This window comes from Bombyx mori, chromosome 13 (genome assembly GCF_030269925.1).
Source record: "Bombyx mori chromosome 13, ASM3026992v2".
Taxonomy (NCBI): domain Eukaryota; kingdom Metazoa; phylum Arthropoda; class Insecta; order Lepidoptera; family Bombycidae; genus Bombyx; species Bombyx mori.
The window spans coordinates 4,178,561-4,205,514 of NC_085119.1; the positions used below are offsets into that span (position 1 = coordinate 4,178,561).

The 26,954-nt window shown below is 42.3% G+C and overlaps 1 protein-coding gene across 1 annotated transcript in view; it reads right to left on the bottom strand.

Moving 5' to 3' along the window:
- The window catches only part of LOC134199939 (uncharacterized protein K02A2.6-like), a 933,609-nt gene that overhangs the window by 665,809 nt on the left and 240,846 nt on the right, over window positions 1-26,954 (bottom strand). Inside the window, exon 2 of the mRNA XM_062671732.1 lies at window positions 20,004-20,038. The gene's annotated coding sequence lies outside the window, so the exon portion shown is untranslated. The remainder of the gene's footprint in view (window positions 1-20,003; window positions 20,039-26,954) is intronic.

Here is a 26,954-nt window from a genome sequence, read left to right on the forward strand (position 1 = left end):
ACTCATATATGCAATATATACAAGTGAGGAGCACGTTGTAATCGTTTCAGAGCATACAATATTATGTACATGATACTTCTTGAACTATTCTCAACGGACTATTTGCGTGTAACTACACATTAGGAAGTACGTTCATATACGTACTCAATGAAATACGTACTCAACAAATGTTCACGATTGACTTCCACGGTGAAGGAATAATATCGTGTAATAAAAATCAAACCCGCAAAAATATAATTTGCGTAATCGCTGGTGGTAGGACCTCTTGGGAGTCCGCACGGGTAGGTACCACCACTCCGCCTATTTCCGCCGTGAAGCAGTAATGCGTTTCGGTTCGAAGGGGGGGGTAGCCGTTGTAACTATACTGAGAGGCCTCAGAACTTATATCTCAAGGTGGGTGGCTCGTTTACGTTGTAGGTGTCTATGGGCTCCAGTAACAACTTAACATCAAGTGGCCTCTGAGCTCCTCCATCCATCTAAGCAATAAAAAAATAAATAAAGAACGGGAAATTCGTGTTATGTATATTTGGTACTTTAAATGTCAGTCAGGAAATTCGTCTTTAGAAGAATTGCATGACACTTTAGAAAAATTTCGATTTTTCCTTCTTTGATCAGATGGGCGAAACCGCCATACATTGTGATGATATTCGAAGGTACAACTTTTTTTCTAAATATAGAATAAAGAAATCTCTTTATATTCAATGCGCATTTAGTTATGTCCGGAAGTATGAACGAACTTATTAAGGCTTACATCCACATAACGGGTTTCGCGTAGGTAGGTACTGACGAAATGTGAAGGGTACTTAGCGACTAAATATTATGTTTCAGCTTCCGTCGGCTATTCCCTACCTGTATATTTCAAGAACAAGAGAACTAGTTCGCTGTTCAAACTAGCACTATTGATATAACTTAGATGTCTACAGTAGATTGCTTATCGCTCCAGTGCGGTATTACTAGTGGAAGGGGGTCTTGTGATCCCCCATAGGCACGATCTAGCCCGCCTGTTTCTGTTGCAAAGCAGTAACTAGTTTCGGTTCGAAGGGGCAGCTGTTATACTATCCAATTGAGACTGAAACCTCATGCTTTAAGGCGGGTGGTGGCGTTATGGCTGTTGATGTCTATGGGCTCCGTTAACCACTTTACACCAAGTGGGTCATGAGCTGCTCTACCCATTAACGCAACAGAAAAACCTTATCCTATCTAAGGTTACGTTACCTTATGTACCTAATCATAAAACTTTTTCCTTCAAGATCTCCTCCAAATATCCTCAAGATATTCGTACTAGAAATCAATCAAAATCAATCGCACGATTCGCATATCAGTATAGTCAGAGTGAAAGAAAGTTTAACGTTTATTTAGTGTGAAAGGGAATTAAGGTTTAAGCCTGAACGCGTTTTGTTCTATGGTAAATGGCAACGCTGTGGCGACACTAAGCTTTTATATTTTTGTTCCGCATTATGAATTCGCCAACGACATTCTCACTTTTATAGAGCAATCCGAGTTTATATAAACACATTTTTTGTGGTAACGGTCGCCGTGGTCAGTTCTTTGTTCATACAAACAATAAAGATAATGCAGCCGTCGAGAAACATCGGAGCCCGATACTGTCAACATTTATAACTTGAACTTACTGTTTTTATTTTATACTAGCGACCCGCCCTCGCTTCGCTTCGGAAATATTAAATTTTATTATTGACAGTGGAGTCCCGCGATGTTACCCGCTGTTATTGTCGTAACGCGGGTGACGCCGCGGGGCGAAGCTAGTCTAAAAAAAAGTATCCTAAGTTACTCCTTATATCATCAGCTACCTGTCAGTGAAAGTCCCGTCAAAATCGGCCCAGCCGCTCCAGAGATTAGCCGGAACAAACAGACAGACAGACAAAAATTGTAAAAAATGATATTTTGGTCTATGTACCGTATATATATTCATATGCATGTAGTAAAAAGCAGTTATTTCAATATTACAAACAGACACTCCAATTTTATTTATATGTATAGATAACTTACTGCCTATTTCCGCCGCAGTAATCCATATAGGTAGATGTGAAGGGTGAGGAGCTTTTGTACTTTAAACACTGAGATCTCAGAACTTATGTCACAATGTGAATGGCGGTATTTACGTAGGTGTCTATAGACTCCGATAACTACCTAACAACAGGTGGGCTGTGAGCTCGTCAAGCCATCAAAGCAATAAACAACCTTTTTTCAGTTGTACCAAAAGTTAAAAAATATTGGGTACTGAATAATTCAGTCAAAACAAAAATAACCCAACCTCCTCTGGCCGATGGGAAATGTTGAAGGATGAAAAATTCAGGTAGATCTGTGTTTAAGTACGCCACCCACTCTGTTCTATATTTAGAATATTTAGAATGTCAAGTGGCGGTAAAGGTGTTTACACAATGCCCTGCAACGATTAGGTACTGCTCAGAGTTACTAGTGAACGAATTAGAAATACTAGTGGTCCCCTGGTAATCGAAATTCGACTATAACTAATGGAAATTATAAGTTTGTACACTATTATGATTCTATTGTCAAAGACTATTAAATACTCCTTTAATCACAGATTTCGTCAAAACTGCACTTTAGACAAATATTAATAAAGAGAAAACAATATTTAATCTATTCTCAATTTGACAGACTATGACAGACAAACTGCAAAGAAAAGTTTGACAATAAACCACTGCAGTAATAGGTCTATGCAATAAACAAATAGTATGCATGCGTGTGTGCGTCAAATACATGGTAGTGTCTGTAATGTTTTTTTTATTGATTTAATGTATTTTTTGGCATAATTTAAAACAATATTAACATTCTGCACTCTTTCTCTATATTCTCTATAAGTGTGGGAAATTTCATACTCCTCCGTCCGAGCAATTTTCATAAAAAGGGATACAAAGTTTTTCCTTCACATATTATTAAATAGATATTTTACTGTAAAGGGGTAAAAATGTCGATTTAACCAAATAGTCTTTCACCCTTTCATATGCTTTTATAGGGAAGGCAGTGGTAGGCTGGTAGGTACTACTTACTGGCCGAATGACTTTTACTGAGTCTTGACTCACTTTTTTTTTCATTGCTTTGGTGAGTGGACGCTCACGGCCCATCTGGTATTAAGTGGTTACCGGAGCCCATGGACATCTATAACGTAAATGCCGCCATCTACCTTGAGTTCTCACTACAAGGTCTTACTATAGTTACAACGGCTGCCCCTACTTTTCAAATCGAAACGCATTACTACTTCACGGCAGAAATAGATATGGTGGTGGTACCTACCCGTGCGGACTCACAAGAGGTCTTACCACCAGTAAATCGCAGTACCACAATAATCTTGAAACCTCATCATTATGCACCGGTCCTTATACTGAACGAACATAACCGCGAGTGACAACAGGTGTTACGTGATAATGACTAAACAGCCTTTGAATTTGTAATGACGGTACTGGGTACAAGCGGCGACGACATCCAAACAAGAATGCCCAGATGAATAATCTTCGCGTGTAAATTTTATTTTACTTATTATTGACTTCGCACTAAGAATGAAAGGAAAAACAAAAATAAACTCATTCGGAAAGAAGCTGCTCTTGAATTGTCTTGAATTGTGTAAGTCTTCTTCGAGATCCCACCCCTCCTGGTAGCCTTTGCTCGCCCACATGTCCTGGTGAAACTGGAAAGGCCTCCAAGCCATCAGTAATCCTTCAATTCTAAAAAAAAAAGAAATTAAAAAAATAAGGATTGTGCTAATTTTTATTATTGAAGCTACGACACGTAATCGGGGGCAAATCACAAACGGTCATCGGGTCCTTAAAATAGGATTCTATTTACTATAAACCGATACTCATACTTATAATCTTTATAATTTAAACGTAATAATTACAAAATAGAGAAAAAGAACCGTTCTCGTTAACATTAACAATAATAGTCAATCGTCGAAAGGCACTTTGTCATCTTCGTCGGGCCGAAATTCTTATACGTAAATCATAAATTGTACATTACGTACTCTCATTAACAAAACAAAAGCGACAATAACAACGAACCCATCGTAATACAGCATCTCCGTTTCGCGATATATTAATTTGCATACCCTTTGTTTGATCCGTCTTACTTTGGGACGCGAAAATGGGGTTACGGCATCTCGCGAGCCGGCAAAGGAAAAATTACATCATTTGTTATAGAAAACGACAAGTTTTTCCATTTCCCCTAATCGCACACAACGATGTACGCGCACTGCTCAAATGGTCTCTCAGGAATTCGACACTTACATGGGACGCATCAAGAGACAGCGTGAATCAAAATCTTACCCTCCTATTTCCATACGGCAATAGTTGCAGGGTACTAAAAATATACTTTATTGCATATTAAATTAATAGCGTTTGTTTAATACAATTGCATTTTAAATAGCAGTACAGGATTTAGACGTATCACCCGAATTAATAAATAAATAATCCTGTATTTATTCTTACAATCCTGTATTTATTCTTACAATTTTATTAGCAAGTAGAGTAAGCAGGTTAAAGACAGCGAATGGTTGTACCGCCCTTGCGATTCAAATAATGCAGAGTTGCAGACAGGCCTTTTGATGTGAAACATCTATAGCCGCCATATAGCCGCCCGTAACACCGATTGCAGGCGTGGCGACGCATGCCGTGGTGACGCATACGTCTATGCGCGATATATGTATATGTAGTACCGGCTACAGTTTATATGTGCAATAGTACTGGATACAGTATGGCGACGTGTCGCCACGCGCATGCGACTGTTTCTTAACATTAATATTTTATTTTTCATTATGCCATATGAATTAGCTGTTGTTAACTATCCTTTTATGTATCTATACCTGTACAAAATAATATTCACACATCTGCCAGCTTTGCCGCGATGGCTCATTTATGTTTTTGGTATGGCTCTTTGGTAAGTGGTAGAGCTCTATGTGAACCCACACCGGCAGGCATCATCCCTCTGCCTGTTTCTGCCGTGAAGCAGTAATGCATTTCGATTTGAAATTTCGATTTGAGTGGGAATGAATGAAATGATGAATAAAAAATAAAAACGAAGTTAACATTCTTAGCATAGTACATCCCTGTAAAACTCAAAGCGGGTGTATTCACCGAGGGAACAAAAACTATTTCATGTAATATCGGATGTGGCATAAAACCCGATATGAAAGTCATTGGGTATCTAAAAGCGGTCCCATGAAGGCCAGCCCTATCGAGACCTTGACCGATTGCTATCAGACTATAACCCCATTGTGTCTGCAAAGTTTTCTCTCATATTTTACACGGTAAAATTCTAAGTATTCAAGTCACTTATAGGTTGCGCCCTTTAATATCATGTATGCGTGTATAAGGCTATATTCACAAACTTTTATCGCTTGTCTTGGCTTCCAGATATGTTATAGAAGTTATGATATTTTTACTTCTCTGTCTGTATTTTTTGGCACTGAGACAGTTCCTCATTTGCTCAGATTACCAATTGAATTTAAAAGTTTGTGATAATTCTATATTTTGTTTTTTTTTTCTGGTATGGAACAAATGCGTTTAGTCCCAAGACCATGCGCTTAATCAGGATATAAGGAATTTTAGCCTCAAATGACAAAATGTTTAATAACGCTACTTATTAAACATTTTTGCAACATTAACGAAATATAAAACCCGGTGAATGCGACAAAGGGTTCGACGTGCAACTTAACCCATATATACCTTACACTGAGTTTCTCGCCGGATCTTCTCATCATTATCATCATCTGGTGGTACATTCAGCGAAACACTTCCCTTGCGAGGGCTAGTTTTTGGCAAATTATCTCAGGCTAAACTCTGTTAGCTCGACTACGTATTAGGCGAAGCCATCTCTCGTAGTCTCTCGAGGTAGTAATAATAATATTTATTTTCGTAACGTAAACATTCTACGTTTCATGATGTCTATGTTCCGTGAAGCCGTCATATGTATATCGCTAAATGGGCCCCTGAACATTCACGGTGATTCCCACGTATTCCGGTAACTACTTAACACTAGATGGGGTATGATCTAAAATCTAAATGTATTCACTCATTTACGCCTAAAAAATCGGTTGTCTGTAAAGCCGGCTTACTGACGATAGTTGAACGTGACAACGTCATAAGAAAATACTGATGGAATGGTGTCATTTTTCAAAAGAAAATTTTAATTTTATTTCTTAGATAGATATTTATGTAAATGTATTATTGTATAGCAGCTGTCCACGCGGATGCATCGCTCACTCAAGTAGGAGAGAGACAGATGTCGAACGCTGCCGAACGCGGAGGCCGATTGTGCCTCTTTGTCGCTCGTTTCGCGCTCTCGCTTGCACTTCAAGCCTTATGTAACGCCACCGAGCGAGGTAACGCCGCATGAGTCATGTTTTTTCGTGCGTGCAACCGGCTCCATCCTATTAAAAGATGTTGTCACGTCAAAAATTTTTTTTTGTGAATTTTCGCCCCTCTTCGCTTCTTCAAATAACAGTTCGGAGAAGCACAAACTATATTTATAAAACATCTAATAAACACGAAAAATGTTTTTCTTTTCTTCTTCGTTCGTACAAAAAGAAATAGTAGGTCTGGCAACGCTTTCAATACATCTGTCGACTCATGAATTCACTAAGAAAATAGCGAATACTCACGGTCTCTCACTCCATCAGCATTTAATTCGTTTCTGGCGTGACTCCTGTATAAGTTTACCGTGTTCAAATTGCCTAAAATCCATTATTGGACGAACTGAAAGTTGGCGAGTTAACACAAACCGAAGGACCCTCCCCCGATTTGTGATTCTTATTCGTTCTCACATTAGAGAATTAGCTTTGAGATCGGAGAATAATGCAAATCAGTTTTTACACTAAGTTTATAGTCGTCCTATTACTAAGTTCTTCGATTGTTTTGAGATAAATGTAACTCTTTTTTTCTTCTGATTGTAGTAAATGTATCCACTGAATGGCTATGTTCAAATTTAAGCCACACATTTATATAGTAATAAAATGCAACGTAGGTTTTCGAACTCTTCGAGGCCATTCTCTTGATTTATTATTTGTCTTTCTTTCTAATTTAAATAAAAACTAAGTAATATCCATCTTTTTTTATGGCATAGTTTGGTGAACGAGCTCACAACCTACCTGGTGTTAAGTGGTTACCGGAGCCCATAGACATCTACAACGTAAATGCCGCCATCCACCTTATTATATGAGTTCTAAGGTCTCAGTGTAGTTACAACGGCTGCCCCACCCTTCATACCGAAACGCATTATTGCTTTACAGCAGAAAAAATTCTCAATCGCGTTAAAGCTAACTCAAATTTGTATGGAGTTGGAACAGCGCCCTTAGCGGCAAACGAAGGGCAGTTCTTCCAATTCCATACAAACTTGTACTAAGCACGCAGGATAGCTGTAGGCTTATCATTGTCGAAGGCTCGCCTGCCTATAATGTCCCTTGAATATGTATTTATTATGTATAATGTACACATAGTATACGGACAATGGTCAGTTGGATTTTTTTTGTTATTTTATAAAGAATTGATAGCGCTAAAGTTCTTCAACGGCTACTAAGCACAGAAAATATAAAAAGAGTTTCGCTTGAAGAGAATATGGTGCTTAACACATTGACCGCCATGTAGGTCACCGGTGCCCTACACAGCGCACTGAAGTAATCATGTCGATTTTTGTTACTAAACGTCCGGATTGCCTAATTTTGCCTTCTATTGTTTTTAATTTATATTTTAATCTTTTAGTTTCATAGAAATAGATTCATTCTCAGTATCTTCGGATTCGTCTTTCCCAAAGTCTACTAGATATTTCGCCGCCTTAGTAAGAAGATTGAAGAGAGAAATTGACATAATTACTTCAGTGCGCCGCGTAAAGCATCGGTGACCTACATGGCAGTCAAAGGGTTAACATTCCTAGTCCTAGTCCTAGCCCTAGTCATAGTCCTAGTCATAGTCCTAGTCCTAGTCCAGTCACAACATAGAGAAACTGTTAAGTCGTATTCGCATACATGACGTCGGTGGCGGAATGCTCTAGTGCATTCGAAATTCGATGACAGCGGTGTGCGGGGCGTCAAAGCGATTGATCACGCGCGCCGTGCCCGCTCCGCCGAGCACCCTTCATTCAACTCAAGAATCCGTCAATTAAAAGGTCGAAAGGTGAACTTGTGAACAATCAAATTGTAAAATTTACAAAGCTGTATACATCTTTGTTCTGCAAGGCTTTGATGTTTTATGTACCTATAAAATTGTTAGACGAAAACTGACTGTTACTTATGAAAAATAGAAAATATAATACAATATAATACCTTGTCTTTATTTAGTGAATGTTTACTTTATGAAGTGATTGTTAAGTGTTAGTAAACTTAAATATCAGTTTATTTCAAACGAATCGAAACGAATTTACAAAGCAAACTGTTTCTATTTAATTCTTCTTTTTGATAGTGTTCAATTACATACAAATAGAAATGAGTGTTTTTGAATTTGAATTTGACAGAAGGTTCAAAACGAATTTAGAAATGAATGAAGATTTAGATTTCTTTACAAAATAATATTTATGAAAGATTTTATTTCTGATGAGACGTTGCTCGCGACTCTGAAGTCTGTTTTTTTACAGAACTTAATATTAATATGTTTATAGCAGGCTCCACACGTAAGTCGTACTGAAAGGGAATGAAAAATAGCGTAATACGACGGCTATATTATAGCTTGTTATGATCATTATCATATTAGAAGGCCTAAGGTTTTTATCTGAAAATATTCAGTATTATAAAGTGTATTGCATGCTTAGGTGAAACTTAAGATAAAAGAAATTTCAACCGGCTCTTAGCACACCTACAACAGGACAACACATAGCGTTTCCACCACTGAGTGTAAGCGTCCGAATACGGTTTGACTTTTACAGATACCATCGGGTTTCGCTTTTTTTTAACTGACCTCAAAAAAGAGGACCTTCTTCATTCAACTGTTTTTTTAATCATCACCACTTTATCTAGGTGAACCGATTTTGATTTTTTTTATTCCCACGGTTCCAGTTTATCAAGATTTGACCATTATTTGAGTTATCCTTCATAGTGCACATTTATTTGCTAAATTTGACTACGTTGCTAAAATAATCTTTTTTTTCAGAGGTGGGCAGCGGCTTAGCTGTGCCCCCAAAAAAATACGCTTACATCGTAATTACCGAGATGAAGTTTGATTGCAAAGTGTAGCGGGTGGGTAGCTATCATAGAACATATGATATTTGACAGATGCCCGAATCTCGCTAACGTTATTTTAATAGGCTTTTATTAGCTTCAGACGTATGTGGCGGGCTGACCTTCGCGCCCGGGGCGTGGCGCGTCCCAGCCACAGTGTGGTCAGAGCGCGGAGGGCCCAATCTCGGCGGTCCTTGCTGGAGTCATGGTCCAGGCGGCTGGCTGATCCTTCGGCCGGTCGTAGGACCGTCGAGGCGATTCGCCCGGTCCTTGTGGATTGGGTGAATCGTGACAGAGGACGCCTCACTTTCCGGCTCACGCAGGTGCTCACTGGGCATGGTTGCTTCGGTGAGTTCCTGCACCGGATCAGAGCCGAGCCGACGGCAGAGTGCCACCATTGTGATTGCGACTTGGACACGGCAGAGCATACGCTCGTCGCCTGCCCCGCATGGGAGGGGTGGCGCCGTGTCCTCGTCGCAAAAGTAGGAAACGACTTGTCGTTGCCGAGTGTTGTGGCATCGATGCTCGGCGACGACGAGTCGTGGAAGGCGATGCTCGACTTCTGCGAGTGCACCATCTCGCAGAAGGAGGCGGCGGGGCGCGTGAGAGACGCACAATCCCGCCGCCGTTGAGCGGGGGCCAGGGAGGCGGATCTCGCCCAAGCCCTGGCCCTCTAAGTGTTTCGGGTCCCCCCTCACATGTCGGTCTGGGGACCGGCGAGGGAGGCCTAAGAAGACGACGTGCAAGCTGCTCTGCACGCGTTTTACGCAAGAGCATCCGGGTGATGGAAGGCCGGCTATCCTCGACCCACGCTGGTTCTGGTCCAGCGGGGTATTCCGTAGGATAGCTCACTCTAACCGGCGCCATCTAGGCGGGCTTCGGATAGCCTGCCGACCGAGAGGGCTGGTGGTCGTGGCGCCGACGACCGCCAGTCCGGCGTCCCGAGGGGGAGGGTGATGGGAGAGATGTGCTCCGCACTAAACGCTTCACTTTCCCCCCTTTGCCTCTTCATGAGTTCTGTCTCATGCGAGGTTTGGACGTTGGTTGTTGAGCGACAGGAGGTTTTAGTCAGTTCGACTCTGACATACTCCGCCCTCTATCCCCAGTGGAGGGCGGAAGTCCGGCGATTTCCTCCTGACCAAAAAAAAAAAAAAAAGCTTCAGACGTATGTATGTAAAGGAATTTTTGAACATGATTTTGATCCCCTATAAAACGTCGGATTAACTCGAAATTTGGTATACTTATTAAGGACCGATGACAATTCAATATTAAAAAAATAAAATTGAAAATAAAAATCGAAAAAGTTGAAATTCAACTAAAAAATTAAAAATAAATAATAGTTTAAAAAATTAACAAAATTCGCTTTTATAGAAAATCCAACTAAAAAATACAAAATAAATTTTAATAAATTTGAATTAAAAATAGTGTAAGAAAAAATTTTTATTGTAAAAAGAGCGTGGGATCTATTTTTAGTTGGATTTTCGATAAAAGTGTATTTTGTTAGTTTTTTTAAACTATTATTTATTTTCGAGATACGTTTTAATATTTATAGTTTTAGAACAATAATATTTGGACTATTGGTCTATCGAGCAATTTCAGCCACTCGATAGAAGATCTTCCTTTTATCATTTACTCCATAATTAAGCTTCTAAGTAGTTTATAAGCTACACAGAATGAATTAATTTTTCGAATTTTCACATTCATACCCTAGATGATCAAAATTGTCCCGTGCTGACAATCAAAAATATTTGAAAAACCACACTGAAGAAAATTGAAATGAACTCTCTCGAAAATCTTAGCTGATAATATAATATGTTTTGCAAATACAACCGTGTCCTTCTTCATAAGATGTTTGGAATGAATCGTCAGCGATGGGTAGCGGACTCTTCTTATCTTTGTAATAATTCATACCTGAGAACTACAACTCTATATTTGACGAAAATTTCAATTAAACTACGGTATTAAACAATTATTTAAACATTATAAAATCTCAGATAGCGCATAATAAACGCTCAATTTGATGAATCGATAGGGAATTTTCCCAGTGGGGCCGAGATTTCATTGCCTGTAAATACTCCTTAATTTCCCTGTAGAGTCAATTGTTAATTATGAAGCTTCGTGGCTAATAACGCTGCGAGTAATACTCGGGTATTGCGCTCCATTTTCATCTTCGGTACATAATTGTAATTATTTGTTCCAATTTTTTATTGTCGAAGCGTGTAGATGAACACACGTTTTTCCTGTATACAAGCGGATACCAAGAAATGTGAGGCCGGATTTCTACAAGAATATATGCTGTAGCTAAGTTAATATTTCTAAATGAAACGTATATTTGGAGGTATATACGACAGAGGGAAGATCTTCCACCGAGCGGGTGATATTACTCGGTAGACCGACGGTCCGAATGTTGTTGTTCGGAACTTGTATATATGCAAGCTTATCTTGAAAATGTCGTAAGCGAGATTCAGGCATCTGTCAATTATTTTGCGTTGTCTGATGGCTACCCGCCACATATATTTACAAATAAGAAAATAGTCAAAAAATCAGGAATTTACAGAATTTCTTGTCGCATTTAAACATTATTATTCCTTTACGGTATTTTTTTGGCAATACGTGATCTTATTTTGGAAAACCGAGTATTGATTTTAACACGTCTAGAACTCAATGCGGGCCGGGTGTCATGTAAAATTTAAAAAATATTGAAAGACATTTTGCATTGTTCAAGTGTTTGTTTTGTTGTTTAAAGTCTTCTGCTAATCCTATTATTACTGTTACGCCGGTAAGAACAACGCCATCTATCGTCGAATATCAGAAACGAATATCAAAAGAACTAGTAAAATCGAGAACGCTCGAGAAGTACAACGCCATCTATTATCAAATAGCGGAAACCCACATAGAAACTACTGTCAGGAATGTTCTCGATAATTCTAGGGATGTCGTATCGACTATAAAATTGTTGCAGAGATGACACAGAGGCAGTTATTAATCGGTTCGAATCGTAGCGAAACAGTTAACGGATCACCTGAAGCGAAACGCAAGAAGCCAATTACGAATTGTAAAATGTTTTGCAAGCGTTTTAAGTATTAAATAGAGTTTTATTATTTATTATTTTATTATTTATTTATTATATTTTTGTATTTCGGTGGAAGCTTTATTTATCCCGAACCCCAGCGCGTATTTACTACTCGAATAGCAGTAGCCTGAGGGTCAACGCCTTAGCCTGAGTCTCATTATCATTCTCCTCATTCCGATAGAGGCACCCGTCACGTGCGGACGTGCCCATCGACCACTCGATCGCCCGGCCTTTGTTCGCCCGGCTTTTGTTAGCCCGGCCATTGTTCGCGCGGCCTGCGTTCGTGGTACATCTGCCGACCAAGTGTTTTTTCTGGAAGTTTTTATTTGTTTTGTTTCTTTTGTTATTTCTGTGTTCGTGGTACATCTGCCGACAAACCATTTTCCAGGAAGTGTTTATTTGTTTTGTTTCTTTTTGTTATTCCTGTTTTGTTGTGTTTTTTCTTTGTCCTGTAGTAATCACGCCGCCTGTGTTCAATAGAACCGCTCAGTTCCGAGAAGTTGGGGCCTCGCCGCAAGGCGAGTGTATTCAAAGTCCCGGGGCAGCCCCACCTGGGCACGTATCCATAATGGACGCTGTATTCGCGGAATTTCTCCGGCTTCGCTACCCAAAGCTCACTTCCGAGTTTCTGGCCTTCAAGGCCGACCACACAGCAAGCCCTCTCGTGGACTCCGTCGTGCCTGCCGTTCCCGCGTCGCCTATACTGGCGAGTAAAACTGCTGCGTCGTCCGCCGTGGCCACCATTCCAGCTGTGCGTTCATCCGCGGCCTCCGTCGCGCCCTCCAAAACACCTGCTCGTAGGTCACCTGCGCCCGCCTCCTCGTCCTCCGACTCTGACTCGGAGATGGAGGTCGACCTCGCCCCCGCCTCATCGACGGATGGATTTACCTTGGTACAAAAAAGGGTAAGAAGCGTGCCGCGGAGTCTCGAGCTCCCGCGGCCGCTAAAATTAGCAAAGCCGCGAACGCGTCGCGCCCCCGCCCCCAGACTCCCGTTGCGCCTCCAGCCCGTGCCAGTCCGTCGCCGCGTCCGGTGGCACAAAATAAAACCCAGTCCCCTCCTCCGGTAATCCTTCAAGAGAAGGCAGCTTGGGATCGAGTTTCCCTGGCCCTTAAGGCCAAAAATATCAATTTCACGAATGCCCGTAACCTCGCGAACGGCATCCAAATAAAGGTGCATTCATCTGATGACCATAGGGCCCTCACCTCTTACCTCCGTAAGGAGCGTATAAGCTTCCACACTTATACGCTTCAGGAGGAGCGCGAACTCCGCGTTGTAATACGCGGAATCCCTAAAGAGTTAGATGTAGAGCTCGTAAAAGTCGACCTGTTAGAACAAGGCCTACCAGTGAATTCTGTGCACCGTATGCACACCGGTCGCGGTAGGGAGCCATATAATATGGTTCTAGTCGCTCTCCAGCCTACCCCCGAGGGTAAGAAAATCTTTAACACACAGACCGTCTGTAGGCTCTCTGGTATCGCTGTCGAAGCCCCCCATAAAAAAGGCACTCCTAGCCAGTGCCATAACTGTCAATTGTATGGGCACTCTTCCCGTAACTGTCACGCGTGCCCCCGATGCGTCAAATGTTTAGGCGGTCACGCCACGGCCCTATGCACTCGCGATCAAAAAACCGCGACGGAACCGCTTAGCTGCGTCCTGTGTCGAACACAGGGTCACCCCGCAAATTACCGCGGATGCCCCCGAGCCCCGAAAATAAATCGCCGCGTCGCCCGCCGAAACCGCCTCCGAGCTTCCGGCCCAGACATCAAAGCCTCGGCACCCTCTGCGTCGCAGGCTAAGCCAGCGTTCGTTCCGGCGGCGGTGCCCAGTGTCTCGGCCTGGGCGAAACTGCTGCCGTACACGAACACGGTTACAACTCCCTCCTCCGCGATTCGTCCCGCCCCCGCGACTCGTCCCTCTCCCGCGACTTGCCCTCCGACCGCGTCCGAAAATCTCGCTTTAGCGATCGACTTCTTTCAGTCGATCAACTTTGAGCGCGTTAACGCTTTGGGCGACGCCATTCGCGCTGCCTCCACTGCACAACACTTTATCGCCGTTGTGCAGGAATACGCCGACGTATACGCGTCATTAAATACGTACGTCCTCCCCTCACTCCGCCGGTAATCAATGGCGTATATAAGTAGAATAAAGCCCCTATCCGTGACGATAGGATTTTTTAACGCTTACGGTCACGCAAATCAACGTGATCAGGTTTCTGACTTTTTGCGTGACCATCAAATTGATATCTTTTTAGTGCAGGAGACCCTACTTAAGCCCGCGCGCCGTGACCCTAAAATCGCGAACTATAACATGGTTAGGAACGACAGGCTCTCTGCCCGTGGTGGTGGTACCGTCATTTACTATAGAAGAGCCCTGCATTGCGTCCCGCTCGATCCTCCCGCGCTCGCTAATATCGAAGCATCAGTGTGCCGAATCTCACTGACAGGACACGCGCCGGTCGTTATCGCGTCCGTTTATCTTCCACCGGATAAGATCGTTCTAAGCAGTGATATCGAGGCGCTGCTCGGTATGGGAAGCTCTGTCATTCTGGCGGGCGACCTAAATTGTAAACACATCAGGTGGAACTCACACACCACAACCCCGAATGGCAGGCGGCTTGACGCGTTAGTCGATGATCTCGCCTTCGATATCGTCGCTCCGCTAACCCCGACTCACTACGCGCTAAATATCGCGCATCGCCCGGATATACTTGACATAGCGTTATTAAAAAACGTAACTCTGCGCTTACACTCTATCGAAGTAGTTTCAGAGTTAGATTCAGACCACCGTCCCGTCGTTATGAAGCTCGGTCGCGCTCCCGATTCCGTTCCCGTCACGAGGACTGTGGTGGATTGGCACACGCTGGACATCAGCCTGGCTGAATCTGATCCACCATCGCTCCCGTTTAACCTGGACTCTACCCCGTTTCCTCAGGATACCGCTGAAGCCATAGACATCTTAACGTCACACATCACCTCGACATTAGATAGGTCATCGAAACAAGTTGTAGCGGAGGACTTCCTTCAACGCTTCAAATTGTCCGACGATATTAGGGAACTCCTTAGAGCTAAGAACGCCTCGATACGCGCCTACGACAGGTATCCTACCGCCGAAAATCGTATTCGAATGCGTGCCCTACAACGCGACGTAAAGTCTCGCATCGCCGAAGTCCGAGATGCCAGATGGTCTGATTTCTTAGAAGGACTCGCGCCCTCCCAAAGGTCTTACTACCGCTTAGCTCGTACTCTCAAATCGGATACGGTAGTAACTATGCCCCCCCTCGTAGGCCCCTCAGGCCGACTCGCGGCGTTCGATGATGACGAAAAAGCAGAGCTGCTGGCCGATACATTGCAAACCCAGTGCACTCCCAGCACTCAATCCGTGGACCCTGTTCATGTAGAATTAGTAGACAGTGAGGTAGAACGCAGAGCCTCCTTGCCACCCTCGGATGCGTTACCACCCGTCACTCCGATAGAAGTTAAAGACTTGATCAAAGACCTACGTCCTCGCAAGGCTCCCGGTTCCGACGGTATATCTAACCGCGTTATTAAACTTCTACCCGTCCAACTCATCGTGATGTTGGCATCTATTTTCAATGCCGCTATGGCGAACTGTATCTTTCCCGCGGTGTGGAAAGAAGCGGACGTTATCGGCATACATAAACCCGGTAAACCAAAAAATCATCCGACGAGCTACCGCCCGATTAGCCTCCTCATGTCTCTAGGCAAACTGTATGAGCGTCTGCTCTACAAACGCCTCAGAGACTTCGTCTCATCCAAGGGCATTCTCATCGATGAACAATTCGGATTCCGTACAAATCACTCATGCGTTCAACAGGTGCACCGCCTCACGGAGCACATTCTTGTGGGGCTTAATCGACCAAAACCGTTATACACGGGAGCTCTCTTCTTCGACGTCGCAAAATCGTTCGACAAAGTCTGGCACAATGGTTTGATTTTCAAACTATTCAACATGGGCGTGCCGGATAGTCTCGTGCTCATCATACGGGACTTCTTGTCGAACCGCTCTTTTCGATATCGAGTCGAGGGAACCCGCTCCTCCCCACGACCTCTCACAGCTGGAGTCCCGCAAGGCTCTGTCCTCTCACCCCTCTTATTTAGCTTATTCGTCAACGATATTCCCCGGTCGCCGCCGACCCATTTAGCTTTATTCGCCGACGACACGACTGTTTACTATTCTAGTAGAAATAAGTCCCTAATCGCGAAGAAGCTTCAGAGCGCAGCCCTAGCCCTAGGACAGTGGTTCCGAAAATGGCGCATAGACATCAACCCAGCGAAAAGTACTGCGGTGCTATTTCAGAGGGGAAGCTCCACACTGATTTCCTCACGGATTAGGAGGAGGAATCTCACACCCCCGATTACTCTCTTTAGACAACCCATACCCTGGGCCAGGAAGGTCAAGTACCTGGGCGTTACCTTGGATGCATCGATGACATTCCGCCCGCATATAAAATCAGTCCGTGACCGTGCCGCGTTTATTCTCGGTAGACTCTACCCCATGATCTGTAAGCGGAGTAAAATGTCCCTTCGGAACAAGGTGACACTTTACAAAACTTGCATAAGGCCCGTCATGACTTACGCGAGTGTGGTGTTCGCTCACGCGGCCCGCACACACATAGACACCCTCCAATCTCTACAATCCCGCTTTTGCAGGTTAGCTGTCGGGGCTCCGTGGTTCGTGAGGAACGTTGACCTACACGACGACCTGGGCCTCGAATCAATTCGGAAATATATGAAGTCAGCGTCGGAACGATACTTCGATAAGGCTATGCGTCATGATAATCGCCTTATCGTTGCCGCCGCTGACTACTCCCCGAATCCTGATCATGCAGGAGCCAGTCACCGTCGACGCCCTAGACACGTCCTTACGGATCCATCAGATCCAATAACCTTTGCATTAGATGCCTTCAGCTCTAATACTAGGGGCAGGCTTAGGGACCCCGGTAACCGTACTCGTCGAACTCGACAAAGAGGTCGACGTGTAACCTAACCCATGCATCAGCCCGCTGAGTTTCTCGCCGGATCTTCTCAGCGGGTCGCGATTCCGATCCGGTAGTAGATTCATTCGCGAAACAATTGCTCTTGAGTTGTTAGGTCTCCTTCGGAGGCGCTCGGGCAGTTGTTAGCAAATCCCACCCCTCTTGGCTGAGCCTTTGCTCGCCCACCTGTCCTGGTGAAACTGGAAAGGCCTTCGGGCCACCAGTAAACTTTCAATCATAAAAAAAAAAAAAAAAAAAAAAATCATTCTCCTACATATTTTTCTCCTACTGCGAACAATCTGCGAAAGCCACATTGTTAAACCGTGAGATTTTTTATCTATTTCTTAGATGGGTGGATGACCTCACAGCCCACCTGGTGTTAAGTGGTTACTGGAGCCCATAAACATCCACAACGTAAATGCGCCACCCACCTCGAGATATAAGTTCTCAGTATAGTTATAACGGCTGCCCCACCCTTCAAACCGAAACGCATTACTGCTTCACGGCAGAAATAGGCAGGGCGGTGGTACCCACCCGCGCGGACTCACAAGAGGTCCTACCACCAGTAATTACACAAATTATAATTTTGCGGGTTTCATTTTTATTACACGACGTTATTCCTTCACCGTTGAAGTCAATCGTGAACATATGTTGAGTACGTGTTTCATTAGAAAAATTGGTACCCGCCTGAGATTCGAACATCGGTGCAACGCTTAACACGAATGCACCGGACGTCGTATCCGATAGGCCACGACGACTTCGAAATTTTTTATTCATTCATTTTCTATTCATTTTATTTAAAAATAACATTAACAATTATTCAAGTCGACATAAAATCAGATCTCGTCAGGACTTCGTTCAAACATCTAATCAAAATGACAAACGTTAAATATTTACGTGAAGCATTAATAAACGGTAAAACTTTAGTTAAACGTAGCTACATAGTTCGGCAAACAGTCTGAGTCTAGACAGATAAGTCCTAGACTGAAACAATATTATCCGAGTCACGAAGGGTTAGAGAAACACCTGATAATGAACAAAACCTTTAAGCAAGTTATAAGTTTTGCATTAATTTGTAACGTAAAGTTTTTTAGACACGAGGTGTTTAATTGCCGAAATTGACGAAACAAAGGACTATAATCGTGTTAAAATTTAGACTGAATTTATTTTAGTCGGTTATTTTAGCAACGCGCTTTTACGGGTATTAATTACCTCGGTATCTTCGACTGATTACCTTTAAATTTTGCTCACGAATTAAGGAGCGATGACTATACGATAACTTAACCTCTTTCTAATATCCTGACCAGTATCAATAGAACAAAAAATATGAAATTAATTAGATATGATTTTTATTATTATATTTAGTCTACATACGGGTATATTACTTTGTTGACGTATAAGGTACTGGTTACCCAATAACATGAGTAGAACATTTTTGTTTGACGACACGCATATACTCGTACTCTTTTTTTGGTGCGATAATGTTTGTAAGTACAACTACATCTCGATACTTCAAGAACCCCGCTTCAAGCACCATATGATTTCTATAGTACAGTCTTGGGTGGTGGTTTTCTTCGGACACGTTTCCCAACGAGATATCCGGTCAATAGAATCTCCCGTGCAAGGAAGGGTGGATGGCACAAGATCGCACGCAAAATCTCCAATGCATTTGACCAACCAAATCAGGACTACAGGGAGTGGATTCCATAGGTGAGTGCAACAAAGTGGATCAAATTGGGGAGAGATGGCGGGCATCGGAAGACCCATCAAATCTGCCCCCTCCAAGGCTACGTAACGATCACAATCACTTTGTCAAGAGTTTAATGATTAAGAAGAAGAACATTTGTAGTTTATAAAAAGGAAATTTCCATTTAAGTCTTTGCGTCTTCGTAGATCTTACAATGTCACGTGCGATATGAATAAATTACTATTAATAAGCAACTTAGCTACTTCAAATTTAGCAGACACATTATACTGTTGCAGAATACTAAGGGTCTGTTTACTAGCAGACCGTATAGATAGAGAGGTTTAAAGGTAAACGCAATATTACTTCTATTTTAAAACAAAAAAAAACGCTTTTTTTTTTCGAAGCCATCGCTACCTTTTTTTTTGTTTTTTTTTTGTTGCTTAGATGGGTGGACGAGCTCACAGCCCACCTGGTGTTAAGTGGTTACTGGAGGCCATAGACATCTACAACGTAAATGCGCCACCCACCTCGAGATATAAGTTCTAAGGTCTCAGTATAGTTACAACGGCTACCCCACCCTTCGAACCGAAACGCATTACTGCTTCACGGCGGAAATAGGCGGGGTGGTGGTACCTACCCGTGCGGACTCACAAGAGGTCCTACCACCAGTGATGAAACCTACCTACTATTAGCGGCTCTCCTCAAACCCGTTTGATGAAGGATCATAGCGCTCACATAACACCGAAAAGGAATTCAATTCAGAGCTAAACAGTCAAACGTCAAAACCTTGAATAAATATAGAGGCACCACAAGCATGAACTCTACTCTAGTGGTGGTTCCTCAAAGCACTCCTCTTGGAACATAATGCATAAAAATTCGGGAACAACGCAGTCTCTCCGCTCAAATGACATTAAGAGCTGCGATAAATGGGACATTCAATGGTAATTTCATCATTAAAAACGCATTTACCATTTTTTATGAAAACATACAGAGCTAATTTAACTTTCGATCGAATAAATAATATTGGTGGTAGGGCGTCTTGTGAGCCTGCACGGGTAGGTAACACCACCCTGCCTATTTCTGCCGTGAAGCAGTAATGCGTTTCTGCTCGAAAGGTTCTGTTCCAAATGATGTACTGTAAAACGGCTATTAATGGGCTCTCGTAGCCAATTAATAAAAAATAAAAAAACTGTCGACATATAATGGTCACGACCCTCAGCAGTGAGGAAACGACGCGAGGAGGAGGAGAGCCAATTAATACCAGGTGGGCCTTGAGCTCGTCCGCCCATCTTAACGATAACAAAAAAAATTTGCTTATCTGTGTATATTAACAACATTATTTACTTTGTTATGCATACGTTTGAATATTCAATTAATAATTCTTCAGAGGAAGTACTGTTTAAAGAGAAACCGTTTATGTAACAAAAGAATAAAGCCTTTTGAATCTGTCTCGTTGAGCGGAACTCGCGAATCGCAACTTCGAAATCCTCATGAAAAGAACCATTAACGCTTCTGTCAATTATGCCAAATCGCTACCAATTTTTGTATGGATGGCATTTTTTGGAGTTTACTCCTTTAGAATCGATTTACATATATAGGCCCGGGGTATGAAAATTATGGGGACCAAAATCGTACTAGCATGTCACACGAAATGCGTTATGCGCCTGATTGGCTCCTGATTGCGTGATGCGTGCGCGCGCCAATCAGGAGCCAACGCGCGGCCGCGTTATCGCAGGTGACGCCGGGCTGCTGCGCCGGCAGTCCGCCACAAAGCCTCGTACTGATCGCGCGTTTCTCTCATTATTGTATTTTCATATATTTGTTAGTCGTTTGTTTTGTGTCTCGTTAATTTGTTAATAATCTGTAGTGTATCGTGTTGTCGTAATATAGAACTATTTCTCGTATTGTTTCGTTTAATTTTTTATATCCAGTAAACTCCAGTCGTGCGTCGGAGCGGACACACACACTTTTTTTTATTGCTTAGATTTGTGGACGAGCTCACAGCCCACCTAGTGTTAAGTGGTTACTGGAGCCCATAGACATCTACAACGTAAATGCGCCACACACCTTGAGATATAAGTTCTAAGGTCTCAGTATAGTTACAACGGCTGCCCCACCCTTCAAACCGAAACGCATTACTGCTTCACGGCAGAAATAGGCAGGGTGGTGGTACCTACCCGCGCGGACTCACAAGAGGTCCTACCACCAGTTCAACCCGACTGCCCCAGAAAGAGGTTCGCATTTTTCTGCTGTGTGTTTAATATTTTGGTACAGACACCACCTGTGCAGTACTCAGGGAAATATAATATACACGTAATGTCGGTACATTCGTAATCATCAATATCATAAATCACATTTCACTGGACAATTATGGATCTTTAACTGTGTTTAATTTAATCACGGAAAACTGTTTACGAAGTCCCTTTCTTCGGTGGAGAAAATGCTTATTACTCTTTTCTCCTTAGTATTATTATCTCCAGACAGGTAAACGATAAACATAACTTAGTGTTGAGTTTCTAGTGGAGTCAGAGATGATGCAAAGACTTAGACTTCAAAAACACGTCTCAAGGGTCTGAAGACGACAGCATTGAGGGTGATCTGTCTCCAGCCATGAAGCCACCTAACTGACTCGGTGGTGCAGTTTTTTTTTTATTGCCCTTGTAGGCAGACGAGCATACGGTCCACCTGATGGTGAGTGGTTACCATCGCCCATGCCAAGCCGCTGCCTACCGCTTAATACTCTCCACAAGCCTCGTTTGAAGAAGGACATGTCATAGCGCTCGGGAAACACCGTGGAGCGGAGCTCATTCCATAGCCGGATGGTACGTGGCAAAAAATACCTCTGGAAATGCACTGTGGATGACCGCAGTAGCTCCAGGTAGTATGGATGAACTCTACTCCGGTGGCGGGCGATGCGATGGTAAAAACGAGATTCCGGTATCATCACGAACAATTCCTCAGAGCACTCCCCATGGAACATACGGTACAAAATACAGAGGGAACCGAAGTCCCTCCGCAGACCCAGAGGTTCCAAACGAGTTAGTAGTCCGGACTGTTACGCCAAGGGTCGTGGGCTCGATTCGCACATTGGGCTAGCATTCGTGCGATGAACAGGTTTATTTGCTCTTTGTTTCGGTTTTTATCTTATCTTCCAGAGACCACTTCGAATAAGCTTTTTATACTTTAAAATGTTTTATATTTATGTATTAAACTAACAAACTGTAAAAGTAATAAATGTTATTTGCAATAGAATTTTTTTATTCCTTTGTCTCAGTATTAATGGCAAGACTAGGTACATTTAAACGTATATAAATATTTATGTCAGTCTCTTGTAACCATAACACAGGGAATCCTAGTTTAGAGTCAGAAGACCGTGCGTGATTTGATAAAAAAAAAACATACCGAAATGAAAACTATAACTGAAAAGCGTAAAAGGAAAACGACAAGTTTTCAAATTAAAAGCTTTTACTAGATAGCCCCCGTTTGTACGAAGCTCATATAAGTAAGTAATCCAAATATTTTGGCTGAGTCTGGTAACATTCAACGTTACTGTAATTCTGTGAGTCGCCGGCTAAACTCGAAATGCGAATGTTTGTTATTAGGAAAGCTCCGACGGAACAGCTTTCGATGTTGTACAAGAACTTCGTGTCGGATTATTGAATCGTTTGCTTTCGTATCAGCGTTTTGGTTCACTTAAAATGTTGAACAAAATCTCTTTGCATATAATTAAGCTTTTATTTATCTGCTAGGTTTTTTTTTTGTGCATTTATATTGACAAAAAAAATATAAGTAAATAAATAAATCATTTTGTTTACGACTAAAAACGTATAACGTGTAATAGAAACTGTAATGTTTGTTAAATCAATAAAAACACGGCTAATTCAATCATATCCGCACGGGTAGGTACCACCACCCCGCCTATTTCTGCCGTGAAGCAATAATGCGTTTCAGTTTGAAGGGTGGGACAGCCGTTATAACTATACCATAGAATTATATATTCTATATCTTAGAACTTATATCTCAAGGTGGGTGGCGCATTTACGTTGTAGATGTCTATGGGCTCCAGTTACCAATTAACACCAGGTGGGCTGTGAGCTCGTCTACCTATCTAAGCAATAAAAAAATCTACTATAATACTCGTATAACATATGATTTACAAATTTACTGCGAAGACGGACCTATTTGTCATGGTGCAATTCCAAGTAATATCCCTGCAACGGCTGCAACCTTCCAAGAGTATCGGGATACTTGTGATCGACATTTCGAGCGATGTCCAATTTCGGAGTCATTTGGAGGGCAAACCCAAGTTGGTGTCCAAAATGCTGGGAGTCCTCAACAGAGCGAAGCGGTACTTCACGCCTGGACAAAGACTTTAACTTAACAAAGCACAAGTCCTGCCTCGCGTGAAGTACTGCCCCCTTTTATGGTAGGCAGCGGCTTGGCTCTGCCCATGGCATTGCTGACGTCCATGAGCGACGGTAACCACTTATCATCATCACTCGTCTGCCTACAAAGGCAATAAAAGAAAAAAAAAAAACCTCTGGGTCGGGGCTCCCAAATACCAGCTACTTCCATTTGCCTCCATACAGAAGAGGGCCGTTCGAATTGTCGATAATCCCATTCTCACGGATCATTTGGAACCTCTGGGTCTGCGGAGGGACTTCGCTTCTCTCTGTATTTTGTACTGTATGTTCCATGGGGAGTTGTTTGAGATTATCCCATCATCTCGTTTTAACCATCACACCGCTCGCCCCGGAGCAGAGTTCATCCATACTACCTGAGTCGCTGCGTTCATCCAAAGTGCGTTTCCAGAGACCTTTTTGCCACGTACCATGCGGCTTTGGAATAAGCTCCCCTCTACGGTGTTTCCCGAGCGCTATGACATATCCTTATTCAAACGAGGTTTGTAGAGATTACTTAACTTACTTAACTGTAGACAGTGGCTTGGCTCTGTCCCTGACATTGCTGAAGTCCATGGGTGACGGTAACCACTCGCCATCAGGGGGGCCGTATGCTCGTATGCTTACAAGGGCAATAAAAAAAAGCAGCTTACCAGTCATAGCCTAACATTTTCAGTGAATTTATATCGTGCCCATAAAACTTTAGATTTAGAAATGGAATTTTCGAATACTAGTCTATATCACTTCTATTTACGTCCGCCACAAAATCACTAGAGGAGCACTGTGAAAAGCGAAGCAGAATCGGGACGGGGTCTGTTGGAATCATTTAGCGGGTGAATAGGAGCGGGCGGCATATAAAAGTGAATGAAGTGCATTTCCATGTTGTAAGGAGGTCGAGCTGTCCCGGGAACTAACTCCGAAGAAGCCTCCGATCCGCCCCCGATAATTGATTCTGTAACAGTTTCAATTGAATTTATTAGTTATTCCTTGATACGGACAGCGTCTACTTTCTTGTTGATTCTTTGCTTTCAATATAATTGTCCGATAGGAATGCTTTTCTCCTTTGAATGTAGGATAGTCCGAGTTTTTGCTTTTAGAGTTAGACTTTTATGTGATTTGATTAAAACATTACTATTTATAAAGTTTATTTCTATGTAGCAACTGTTCTCTTGAAATTTATATTATTGGGCCGAGCGCCCTTCGACAATGCAAAATATTAATATGTGGGTTGTCGTAGTAGGATGAAACAATATATTATTACTCGTGTGTTTATTTTTCTTTATTGCGGAACGTCTAACATTGATAAAATTGGTACACATTTAGAATAGACAAAATAAAAATAGCCAACTGACCAAACAGCTAAACAAAACTATTCCAACATACGTGTCCGAAAATTTAACGATAGGCACGAACCAGAGGGTGTTTTTTTTAAACCACGATAATTGAAAGTTGACTGAAAGTAAAAATCTTTCAAAATTTTAGGGAAGGTAATAATTTTGGTTGACTTTTGTGTAAAACTACAGCTGTATTGGGATTTTTAAGGGATGTAGTAGAAGATAGCAATGCTACTAAAGTTGTTGAGACAAAAAATAATCGGAAATACTTGAAAATTTGTGTTTATGCTAGTTAAAAATTAAGAGGTGTCACTTTTCGAAGGATTTTGTTGTGTATTACAAATGAAAGTCGGAATTCCAAAGCAGACTGATTTATTTTTGCAACTACCTGCCCTTTTATAATGTGACTTAATATCTATACATAACATTGTCCTCCTCTTAAATTAATGAATACAAATTCCCGAATGCTGAATAAATGAGAGAACATGGTTGAAACAACGCGTTATATGATATTGCTTACACATGACAGTAAAAACAGGCAATTTCAAAAGTGAGTGTTCACAAGAAACACATATCGTATGATTATAACTAACATAAAAATACATATACACAAATGATGTTTATACTGCTATTTCCTAACTAAATGATATGCGAACAATAACCCTATAAGGCTCTAAACACAATTTTCACGTTGTTCTTATTCTCAACATTTAGATTACTAGTATACCTGTCATAAATACATGTATATAATCTTATACACACACCTATAAATATATTTAGTAATTTTGGTCCTTAATTCTCTGAATACACGTTAAAGCAGCTTTACGGCGCTGACGCCATGGTTGCAAGACATTCGGCGCTGGCGAGTGACTAGGAGTCACAGGTTGTGGACTTTCCGGTCCCGTGTCATAGCTGGAGTTGAGCTCCTTTTCTCCGGTCATACCCGGACTTTCCCGAGCTTCACCCACACTATCATTTACTGATTTTGTCTCGAAATCATTGTTTAATTTGGACAAAGAATAACGTGATTTTCGACTATTATTACTTATTAAAATCTGGTCGATGTGACGTTTGTGTACCCGCCCGTCATCTGCTGTTACCCTGTATGTCACCGGACCTAAGCGGTTTTTTATTGTTCCTGGGGTCCATTTCTTTTTTCCCTGTGTGAAATCTTGCAATAGGACCGAGTCTCCTTCTGCAGCCTCCCTATATCCGGCTGTGCCTGCATTATAGCTTTCGCTTGCCAGCTGTGCTTCTCGTACTATGGAGCTAGTATTGGGACGCAACAGATCCAGTCTTCCACGCAGGCGACGTCCGAACAAAGCAACTGCTGGTTCGCGCCCTGTAGTGCTACGCTCAGAATTTCTGTTCATAAAGAGAAATTTTGTCAAGGCGGTATTGTCGTCTTCCTTTTCAATTAAAGCCTTTTTCAACACTCTTTTTATGGTTTTTACGGCGTTTTCCGCTGCCCCATTGCTAGATGGATGATACGGAGCCACCGGTAAATGTTTTATACCGTTTTTACTTAAATATGATCTAAATTCGACCGACGAGAAAGGTGGTCCGTTATCAGTAACTACCTTTTTTGCTAAGCCAAATCGAGCAAACAATCGTCTGAGACATGCGATTACTGCCGTGGCTGATGTACAGCTCAATTTTTCCACCTCGATCCATTTTGAATGAGCGTCCACTATAATTAAGTAATATTTGTTATTAAACGGTCCCAAGAAATCAAGATTAAGGCGCGCCCACGGCTCTTCCGGCCATGGCCACGAGTGCAGCGGCACCGATGGTGGTGCAGCGCGCTGAGACCGACAGGCCTGGCACTGAGCACATACACGTTCAATGTCCGCATCGACTGTCTCCCACCATACGTAGTTCCGGCTTAATTGTTTCATCTTAACAATACCCGGATGTCCCTCATGTAACTCCTGTAACACAGTCTCTCGCAATGAAGTTGGAATTATTATTCTGTAACCCCATACAAGACAACCGTGATCAATATGTATGGATTCTCTTCTGTTAAAATAGGGTTTTTCTGCTTGTTCTTTACTGGCAGAGGGCCAGCCGAACATGACGTAACCGTAAATTTTGTTTAGTAAAGGATCCTTCGTAACTTCCTTTTTAATTTCTTTAAAACTGAGTGGAAAGCTTTCTTGAACGAAGTTTAGGTAATTATACTCCTTAATATTATTCTTAAAATTAGTATCCAGTGGAAGTCGTGATAGCGCGTCAGCCTGGCAATTATCTGTAGAACTAATAAATTCGATCTCAAAATCATACGCA